We start from the raw sequence: 9,247 nt of genomic DNA, 5'->3' as shown, positions 1-9,247 counted from the left end.
TGGTAAGTTAAAAATACTGTACCAGAAACATTTGATGAAGTTTAAGGAAAATGTGAATAAAGATAATTTTCCAGGTCACACCAACTCTTCACTACAGGAAACAGTATATTAATAAACTTTATAAAAATCAATTACGTACACACACAAGCTCTCCCAACCCTGGTGGTGGCTGCCACCCATATAGACAGGATGTTTGTGTGCCCAGAATTGCATATGACAAACAAAGAGTGAGCCAGGGAGCAACACTGCCGCCTTGCTGTAGCCGGAGCAAGGTGCAGTGAATCCAACTTCAGTTACATTCAGATAGCGGGAGAACCCGCACACAACCCGCGCCCCTCCTTCCCTCTTCTCTCCCGCAGTGATTTTACCTCCTGTTAGAATACCTCTCCCATTTACACCGAAGACATTGTTTACGTGGACTTCATTAACGTGAGTACTAATAACAATAAGTGTTGCTGTGGATACGCTAAAAATTCCACCGACATGATGTCAACTGTGTATGGTGCAATAGTGGGAGAAACATGCAGGGCGGATGTGTGGCAACCTGTGAGTCAGCTCGCAAGCGAGTGGACCTGAATTCGATCCTCGGGCAGGGTAAAACTTTGAGAAAGTTTCTTTACGCCATTTGCGTCTGTCTACCCAGCAGTAATTGAGAACCTGGCTCGTATTACGGGTTAATGGTTAGCCAGTAAGTTGCCCGGCCTTCTCGGACTATTCCTTGACACTGGGCCATGCAGCTCGTTAATTCAGGGTGTGGTTGTTGTGGTGGCGACACAAATTCACGCCTTAGACGAGGGGCAACCATTACTACTTACTGTGTGTGTGAATAATGCGCCTCGCTATGGAAGGCGAATATCAGTGGTGGTGTGTTAGCCAAACACTTTATCAGATAAGAACCTCCCTACCTCCCTAAAAAAAAAATACAAGGGTAAGTCTGATAAGAACATAAGAACAAAAGAATGGAGGAAACTGCAGCGGGCCTATTGGCCCATACTGGGCAGTCCCTATTGCTCATATAAGCATCCAACCTATGTTTGAAGCTATTCAGCGTATTCGAGTTAATGATGATATTTGGTAACTTGTTCCATTCATCCACTACTCTGTTTCCAAACCAGTGTTTACCTTATTTCGCGCCTAAATCTAAATTTGTCTAATTTAAAACCATTGTTACGAGTTCGCTCCTGGTTGGATAGTTTGAGTACCTTTGTAATATCCCCTTTGTTTAGCCCTGACTTCCATTTATACACCTCTATCAGGTCGCCCCTCGCTCTACGTCTCTCGAGGGAGTGTAAATTAAAATGCTTTAACCTGTCTCTATACTCAAGGATCCTAATGCCTGGGATTAATCTTGTCATTCTCCTCTGGATTCTTTCCAAGGATTCTATATCCATTCTGTAATACGGTGACCAGAACTGAACTGAGTAATCCAGGTGTGGTCTCACAAGCGCAAGATACAGTTTTAGGATGACCTCGCTAGTCTTGTAACTAACACTCCTTTGTATGAACCCAAGTACTTTATTATTATTAGCCTTGTTACGAGCAAAAACACAATGTTTACTTGGCTTAAGGTTCCTACTTATCATTACCCCTAAATCTCTCTCGCAGTCGGATTTCTCTATGGCATCGTTGTTCACCTGGTATCTGGTTTCCCTGTTTACATCCCCTATACTGAGTATACTTTACATTTGTCCATGTTGAATTTCATCTGCCATTTTTCAGACCATTCAAAATTTTTTTTTAGATATTCCTGTAGTTTTGCGGAGTCCTCGTCAGATTTAATAACACGTCCTATTTTTGTGTCATCAGCAAATTTACTTATGTTGCTGTCTATGCCGATATCTATGTCGTTTATGTATATAATAAATAATAATGGTCCAAGTACTGAGTCCTGGGGAACTCCACTAGTGACGTTGCTCCAATGGGACTTATTGCCATTAATCCTCACTCGCTGTTTCCTGTCCTGTAACCACGCCCTAATCCATTTAAGGATATTACCTTTGATGCCATGTGCTTCTACCTTTCTAATTAGTCTTTCATGGGGCACTCTGTCGAAGGCTTTGCTAAAGTCGAGATATACCACATCATAATTGTGCCCTTCGTCCACCGATTCGAAAACTGATGAAAAGAATGTTAATAGATTAGTTAGACATGAATGCCCGCTTGTGAAGCCATGTTGGGAATCATTGATCAACTTGTGCTTCTCCAGGTGGTTTCGAATAGAGTCTGAAATGATTGATTCAAGTAATTTGCCTACTATTGATGTTAGGCTGATTGGGCAGTAGTTAGAGGATAGTGATCTATCCCCCTTCTTGAAAATCGGTATTACATTCGCTATCCTCCAGGATTCTGGTACTACACCTATATTTAAGGACATGTTAAACAACTTTGCTAAGGGCATACTAAGCTCTTCCTTACATTCCTTTAATACTCTGGCAAATATCTCATCAGGACCAGGTGACTTATTAGGCTTCAGTTTATCTATTTGCTTATTAACATCGTTCCTAGTCACTACTATCTTGCTTAATTTGTTTTCTTCACTATCTCTGAATAGAGTCGGTGCCTCGGGTATCATGTTTACATTTTCGGTGGCGAAAACTGTTGAAAAATATTTATTCAAATTATTGCTCATTTCTCCGTCGTTGTCAGTGAGCTCGCCGGTATCTGACCGTATTGGTCCAATCTTTTCTCATGTTTTAGTTTGATACATTTGGTAGAAACCTTTGGGGTTTGTCTTCGCCTCCCTTGCTATCCTTACCTCATTATTCCTCTTGGCTTTCCTTATCTCGGTTTTAACCCTACCCGCCAATACCTTATAATAATCCTGGAGGTAAATTTCGCCATGATTTATCCTTCTACCTATAGCCTTCCTTTGGTTTCTAAATACAGTAGCAAAAGACGTCAATTCTCAGTAAATAAGGCAATGAATAGAGAGAACAAATATTGGGGGGTGTTGACAGAACTAAATATACTGTATAGTGTAATAATTATGAGACGTTACTGACTCTCCCCCGTTACTGACACCCCCTCTCCCCCCTGCCTGCCTCCCCCGTTACTGACACACCCCTGCCTCCCCCGTTACTAACACACCCCTGCCTCTCCCCGTTACTGACACACCCCCTGCCTCTCGCCAGTTACTGACACACCCCCTGCCTCTCCCCGTTACTGACACACCCCTGCCACTCCCCCGTTACTGACACACCCCCCTGCCTCTCCCTCCCGCTCACTAGCGTTTGCATCGAATTCACACTTCAACGTTCAGGGTTCACACTCCAGGGAGAGGATTGGGAAGGCTAATTAGTAAACACATGAGTGGCGCCAACTGTACTTAATCTGACTGTGTGCGCTTTATTTGGGCGATGTTAACCTAACCTGACCACTTTTAAGAGCTGTTGTGGCCCATAAAAACAAAAATTTTCCAACGGACATAATTGTATTCTGTACATAGAACTATCGATCAGTCGTTATCATAACTATGTATCTTATATACTTCTAGAGATACAGCAACAACCAAAAGAACGGGCGTTGCGTAGTGATGTGTAATGGTTGCACACGAGTGTATACACTCTCGCAACTGATTGCAACTTGTGTAGGCAGGGTTTCCTGAGAACACCAACCCAGAAACCCCGTGTCTTCAAATAAAAGGTACATTAGTGCCACTTTGGTAAATTTTTTACATTTTTCTAATACTGTACATGGTACGCCTATGGAATTTTTTGTATATTTTGAAAAAAAAAAGAGTAAATTTTGGCACAAAATGGGCCACGTTCAAGTACAATTTACTCAATTATATGTAAAAGGGAAATCTATCTAAATATTAATTCTCAGTTGTTAAATCTCATCTCACTTGTTCACTTGCTGAGAAACAAATATAAATTGACGAAACGGGTCCTGGACCTCTGAGGTGTCCACAGCCCCCTCTCTCCCCCACTGTCGCTCTAACGCGCACATTCGGTGTTGCAGTCACCCTAGTGGAGATTTGTTACCGATCACTATCAGTGTCTAGTCTGCCTTCCTGGTGCAAGTGGCGCGTCTTTTGAACTGGCAGTGTATTATCTTGACTGTCTTTACTTAAATGGTAGGAGTCATCGTCGTAGTCAGGGAACTAGGTGATGTTTCACTATATGTTTGGTGAGTCAAGAGACACTGTGCGTAGATATCTATATATTTTTATGAAGCACTTAATATTTATGACGATTTATTTTATCACTTAAAAATCAAATGAAAACAAATAGGGTAAATATATTCTCCAGTTGGTCCGTCATCCATAGGTGTTATCAGTCCTTGATAATATTGTTGTTGTTTTTAGACTTTTCAGTAATGTAATGTAGACTTAGACTTATTTCACAGTATGGATAAGTTGTATTATGGCGGTTGTCACTGCTGGTAGGCCCCAAAGAGCATCAGGCCGTGTTTTGTTGTGGTTTCAGGTAATTTATAAGTTTTGGAACCGGATGAATAGAGCTGAACAACGTAATAAAGACAAGATCGAGAACTAGCCTGAAAACGAAAACAGTTAATGGAATTATTTTAATACAGTAGTTCTTTTATTTTCTTGATTAGAAAAACTGTTGTATTTATTCATATTAGTCCGGCGGGCTATTATGACGCATCACAGAAGTGTTCATTTCTGTGCGTATGAGTTTAATTTTGTTGTTTTTATTTTTAATAGCAATGTGTTTATCCCTTTATTTAAAGTTAAAAGACCCACTGATTGATTTTCTGTGTATGGGCCTATGTAGATTTTATAATTATAACTAGTAAAACAAGAAAAATTATTTGTTGTGTATACGATACGCAGAAACCCAAATAACTATACAGGAGAAGGTAACCCACACTGACAGACGAAAATATTATCCAAACAGTCCCGTTTACACCCAACCCCTATTGCTCATATATCCATCCTATCTATGTTTGAATCTATTCAGAGCTTTCGAGTTAATGATGATGTTTGGTAACTTGTTCCATTCATCCACTACTCTATTTCCTGACCAATGTTAACCTATCTTGCCTCAATCAAAATTTGTCTAATTTATAACCATAGACGGTATATCCCACTGGAAGAGAATGGAGAACAAAAGGAGCATAGAATTACCAAAACTGTACTGAAAGTGTTCATATAAGACGGCATCATGAAGCGAACAATAAACCCTCGTTGATTTAGTTTCACGTTGACTGTTGTGCCCCGCAGGTTAGGTGATGATCTTCAGAGTGAGAGCAGCAGGACGAGGTGTGTCGGTGACGCTACGACCCTTCATCACAAGGTTGGATATTATAATAATTAGTGTATGTGATGCAGCCCTGTAGGTCAGTCATTGAGTCGTCTGTCAGTTAATCCGCTCTAATGCTCTTATAACAATATTTTCTTACATAATTTGCCATTATCTTAGAATCTAGGAGCATTTGGTCGTCTAAATGGGGATGAGGAATGGGGTTATATATGGATAAAACTGAAGGTAAGAGGACCAAGGGAAGGCAGCTACTGTGAGAGATGAATGAAGATAAATATTATCATTCCCAGCAAGATCGTGGCCGCCGATTCTCACCCAGGAGGTATATAACAACGCTTATTTCGCAAGTGCCAGTTGATTTGCATAACTTCCATGGAGGTTAACTGCTCCCTTAAATGTAGCCGCATTACCGGGGTCAGTTTTAAGAAACTTAGTTGAAAAGGCGAGACTAAATAATCACTGAACCTTATTTTATCAGAGTAAATGTGTGTGTGTGTGTGTGTGTGTGTGTGTGTGTGTGTGTGTGAAACAAACACACATCAGTCCAGGTTTAAAAGTGAAGCAAGGGTTAAGATGATGGGGTGAGGTATCTATTTCTGTTCAATTATTGTCCACAAAGGACACTTGGTATTTTCATTTCAATCGTTTATATCAGGTGAGATCTTGAGTATGCCTAATGATCCTCTTGGGTAAAATAAATAGAGACGAATAATGAGAAAACTCTGTGTAGCAGGCGTGGATCCAAGTACTTACTCGCACTTAGTACTCAAATACCAATTTTTAATTACTTGTTATTTTATTTGAAGTTTCATAGTAGTCTATACTTGTACATTAGAAATATACAGTCCCCTTCACTAGTGCGTTTACAGGTGCTCGGCAGGTTATGTGCAGTGTGGCAGCGTTGTGTTTGTTTACATTCGACAGATGTAAATTCGCAATCGTAAACATACTCGGGAATCAAAGTAAAACAATATTAAAACAAATATTTCAATGTGATGATTTGTGGAATGTTTATATAACGAGGCCCTGTAATGAATCTCGGCGAAATTCGTAATGAATGCAATATGTGAGTCGGCACCTAACAGCTGAGCTTAAAGTGGCGGCACACTGGGCACTTTTCCTCCCAAATTGTTTGGCAAACGAAAACAACAACAAAGAGTCTAGACGAGGTTCACCATGGATCCCGTTACTACAGTTGAGGCCTTGCAGAGGATTGTGATATAGTTCCTCAACTGCTGAAGCAAGTGAGGCGTCTGCAAAAATTAAAGAAAAGACAAGTGAGGCGTCGTGAAGTTTCTTAAAATGTGGCGGCGGCTGGATGGTCAAAGAAGACCCTGAATAATTATTTAATAATACTAAAGCACTTTTAAAGTGGCGAATAAATAGAAATATGTCACCGTTTTGTGTGTTATATTTTATATTAGTATTGTTTCATGATTTACTTAAAATTTTAATTGAATATTCAACACCTAATTTGAAGATCGTTTGAGCACTAATCCGGCCAGTAAAGCTCACCGTCAAGCCATTGTCCATTTCTCGCAACAGCCGAAATCCTGCTGCTTGCTGGGCTGCCAGGCCAGCGGCCAGCATAACGGGCAACATGTTGGGAGGAAAATGCCCAGTGTGACGCCGCCTTTATTCACACAAGTGTTTCAATTGTTAAGGGAATTTCCATTATCTATGGAAATAAGGTTCACTAAAAGAATTTTTCAAGAAAGTTAAAAATCTAAGGAATTTCTAAGTAAATTAAGATTTGTGATAAAATTAATTTTACTTCATTTTTATTCAAAATATATGGAATTGGATAATGAAACTTTCGATTAAATTAATTATTTTTGAACAAGTTCTCGCTGCTACAAACCCCTAAACTTACTTCATACCCGGGTACTATACTTAGAGGTTTATATCACGTCCTCCTCAACAGCTTAGCCACCCAGGCTCATAACTACCATACACCTTATTTTATTACTCATATATTCTATGTGTTTACCGTTTTATTAGTGACTTCTCCCTAATTATACACGGACAGTTAATTAAAGTGAGTTTTTATGGTCACCGGCGCCAAAGCTCGTCGAATTATGCTGTGATTTTCATATTCCAGTGAAGCTGTCACAAAAAAGGAATAAAATATAAACCTAAGCTACCCAACCACTTAACTGCTGACCTTAATTCTTACACGTTGTTATCGCATGGCTGCACATATTTTGATTGCAACATTAGTCTGAAAACTCATTAGTACGGTGGCAGCGATGTCAGGAAAGTTAGCTTCATGATTCGAGACGGTGACTGTCCCCAAAGGGGTAATAAATTATCCCAAGTGTAAGCTCGAAGTGTGCTGTGTAGTTAAAATCTGAAACTGAGTGGATTTTTTTTTAGTTCGGATTTTAATTCAAGCTTTGTCCGTACTACTACTACGATTACTTCTACTATGACAACCATTATGAGTCATAATGGTTGTCATAGTAGGTGACTACTAATACTACTACTACTACGATTACTTCTACTATGACTACTATTATGACTATTACTACTACTAAGATTAATTTTTTTTAAACGTGGCCTCCAGCCTCCCCCAATAGCCACACCTTCGCCGCCATTTTATTACCTTAATACTAAATATCCTAATACATAAGTAGCTATCCTATCTGTGTTGAATAAGTTGAGCCGCAGATCTATGCGGCATTCAGTGACTGTAACCTCATAGTCAATATCTGCAGCTGTTGTCGGCATTGGGGACGAAGCTCTCGCTCCCCTGAGGCAGAGCAAAGCCGACCGAAGGAGAGAGAAAGACAGTCGACATCTCATCCAGGCTGTAACATAACTTCTGGGCTGCTGCTTCTGTTCGGAGATCACCTCCGCGAGTCTGGCGTAGAAACATCTTGCACTTGGGCCCATCCCTCCAGAGGTTGTGAACACTAGAGGAGTGAAGCTGCCTTGATCAACTACTATAACTACTACTACTACTAGTTTTCCAGCTTTATCAGTACCCTGCTGGTTGAGACAGTACTGGCAGGAGTTACAGAGATTAACAGGGTCCTGCAGTCAGTGTTCACGGTAATCAATGTGTCCGTAGCATCTATACACACTAACCACCCACCCGAATAAAGGCCACACAGACAGACACAAGGAGGAGACGTTGGAGAGAGAACAGAAATTAGGTCTCCAATAACCTCAGGTCAAGTGGGGCAGTAACCTCGTCTATCCTTCAGGTCATGTGGAGCAGTAACCTCGTCTATCCTTCAGGTCATGTGGAGCAGTAACCTCGTCTATCCTTCATGTCATGTGGGGCAGTAACCTCGTCTATCCTTTAGGTCATGTGGGGAAGTAACCTCGTCTATCCTTCAGGTCATGTGGAGAAGTAACCTCGTCTATCCTTCAGGTCATGTGGGGCTGGAGTCAGGCCTATCAGCACCACCTGGCCAGCCCACCACGTCACATCACAGTATCCAGGTTTTGAGCTGCCCTCTGGCGGTAACCTCACCAGTTACGTCTTAAGGAACTCCTCCAGATGGGCCGACAAAACTGCTACAGTAGGTGAACCACTTACAGTGTCCTTTCAAGGTCAGTGTAAGGGTATCCAGTTAATTATTTTTAAGGTTGATTATTTGTTTTGACTCTTGTATTTTAGAGTGCATGGTTGATATTGCTGAACACCTAGGATACATTTTCTCAAGTAGTAGTAGTAGTAGTAGTAGTAGTAGTAGTAGTAGTAGTAGTAGTAGTAGTAGTAGTAGTAGTAGTTTAGGATATCATCGGGCGGCTGGGTCCCGGCGATATCCACTGTGGCCTCCTGTGTCGGCTCACTGCCATGAGGGCTATAAGGGTTGCGGCAATTGTTTCCCTTTCTGCAAGCCACACATGGTCGGTTGTTTCTCGCACAATTACAGCTAGTGCAATTTTGGTACTGGCTAGCACAGACACAACAATGTCTGTCACTCGGCATAGTGTTCTGCACCTTGGGCGACAGTTGCAGGGGTTGTTTCGAGACTCTCGCCCCGATGGGGCCGAGAGTGCTGTGT

At 41.2% G+C, this 9,247-nt stretch overlaps 1 long non-coding RNA gene across 1 annotated transcript; it reads left to right on the top strand.

Annotated features, from left to right (window-relative positions):
- The first annotated feature begins 270 nt into the window (after positions 1–270).
- LOC121859566 lies at positions 271–8,927 on the top strand. The gene is made up of 3 exons (XR_006087675.1): positions 271–429; positions 5,189–5,261; positions 8,608–8,927. It is a non-coding gene; the product is annotated as an uncharacterized LOC121859566 (long non-coding RNA).
- The last annotated feature ends 320 nt before the right edge of the window (positions 8,928–9,247 follow it).

The sequence above is a fragment of the Homarus americanus genome, unplaced genomic scaffold, assembly GCF_018991925.1.
Source record: "Homarus americanus isolate GMGI-L3 unplaced genomic scaffold, GMGI_Hamer_2.0 scaffold7626, whole genome shotgun sequence".
In the NCBI taxonomy this organism is placed as follows: domain Eukaryota; kingdom Metazoa; phylum Arthropoda; class Malacostraca; order Decapoda; family Nephropidae; genus Homarus; species Homarus americanus.
Note: the sequence above shows the minus strand (reverse complement) of the source record. Positions and strands in the feature narration are given on the sequence as shown.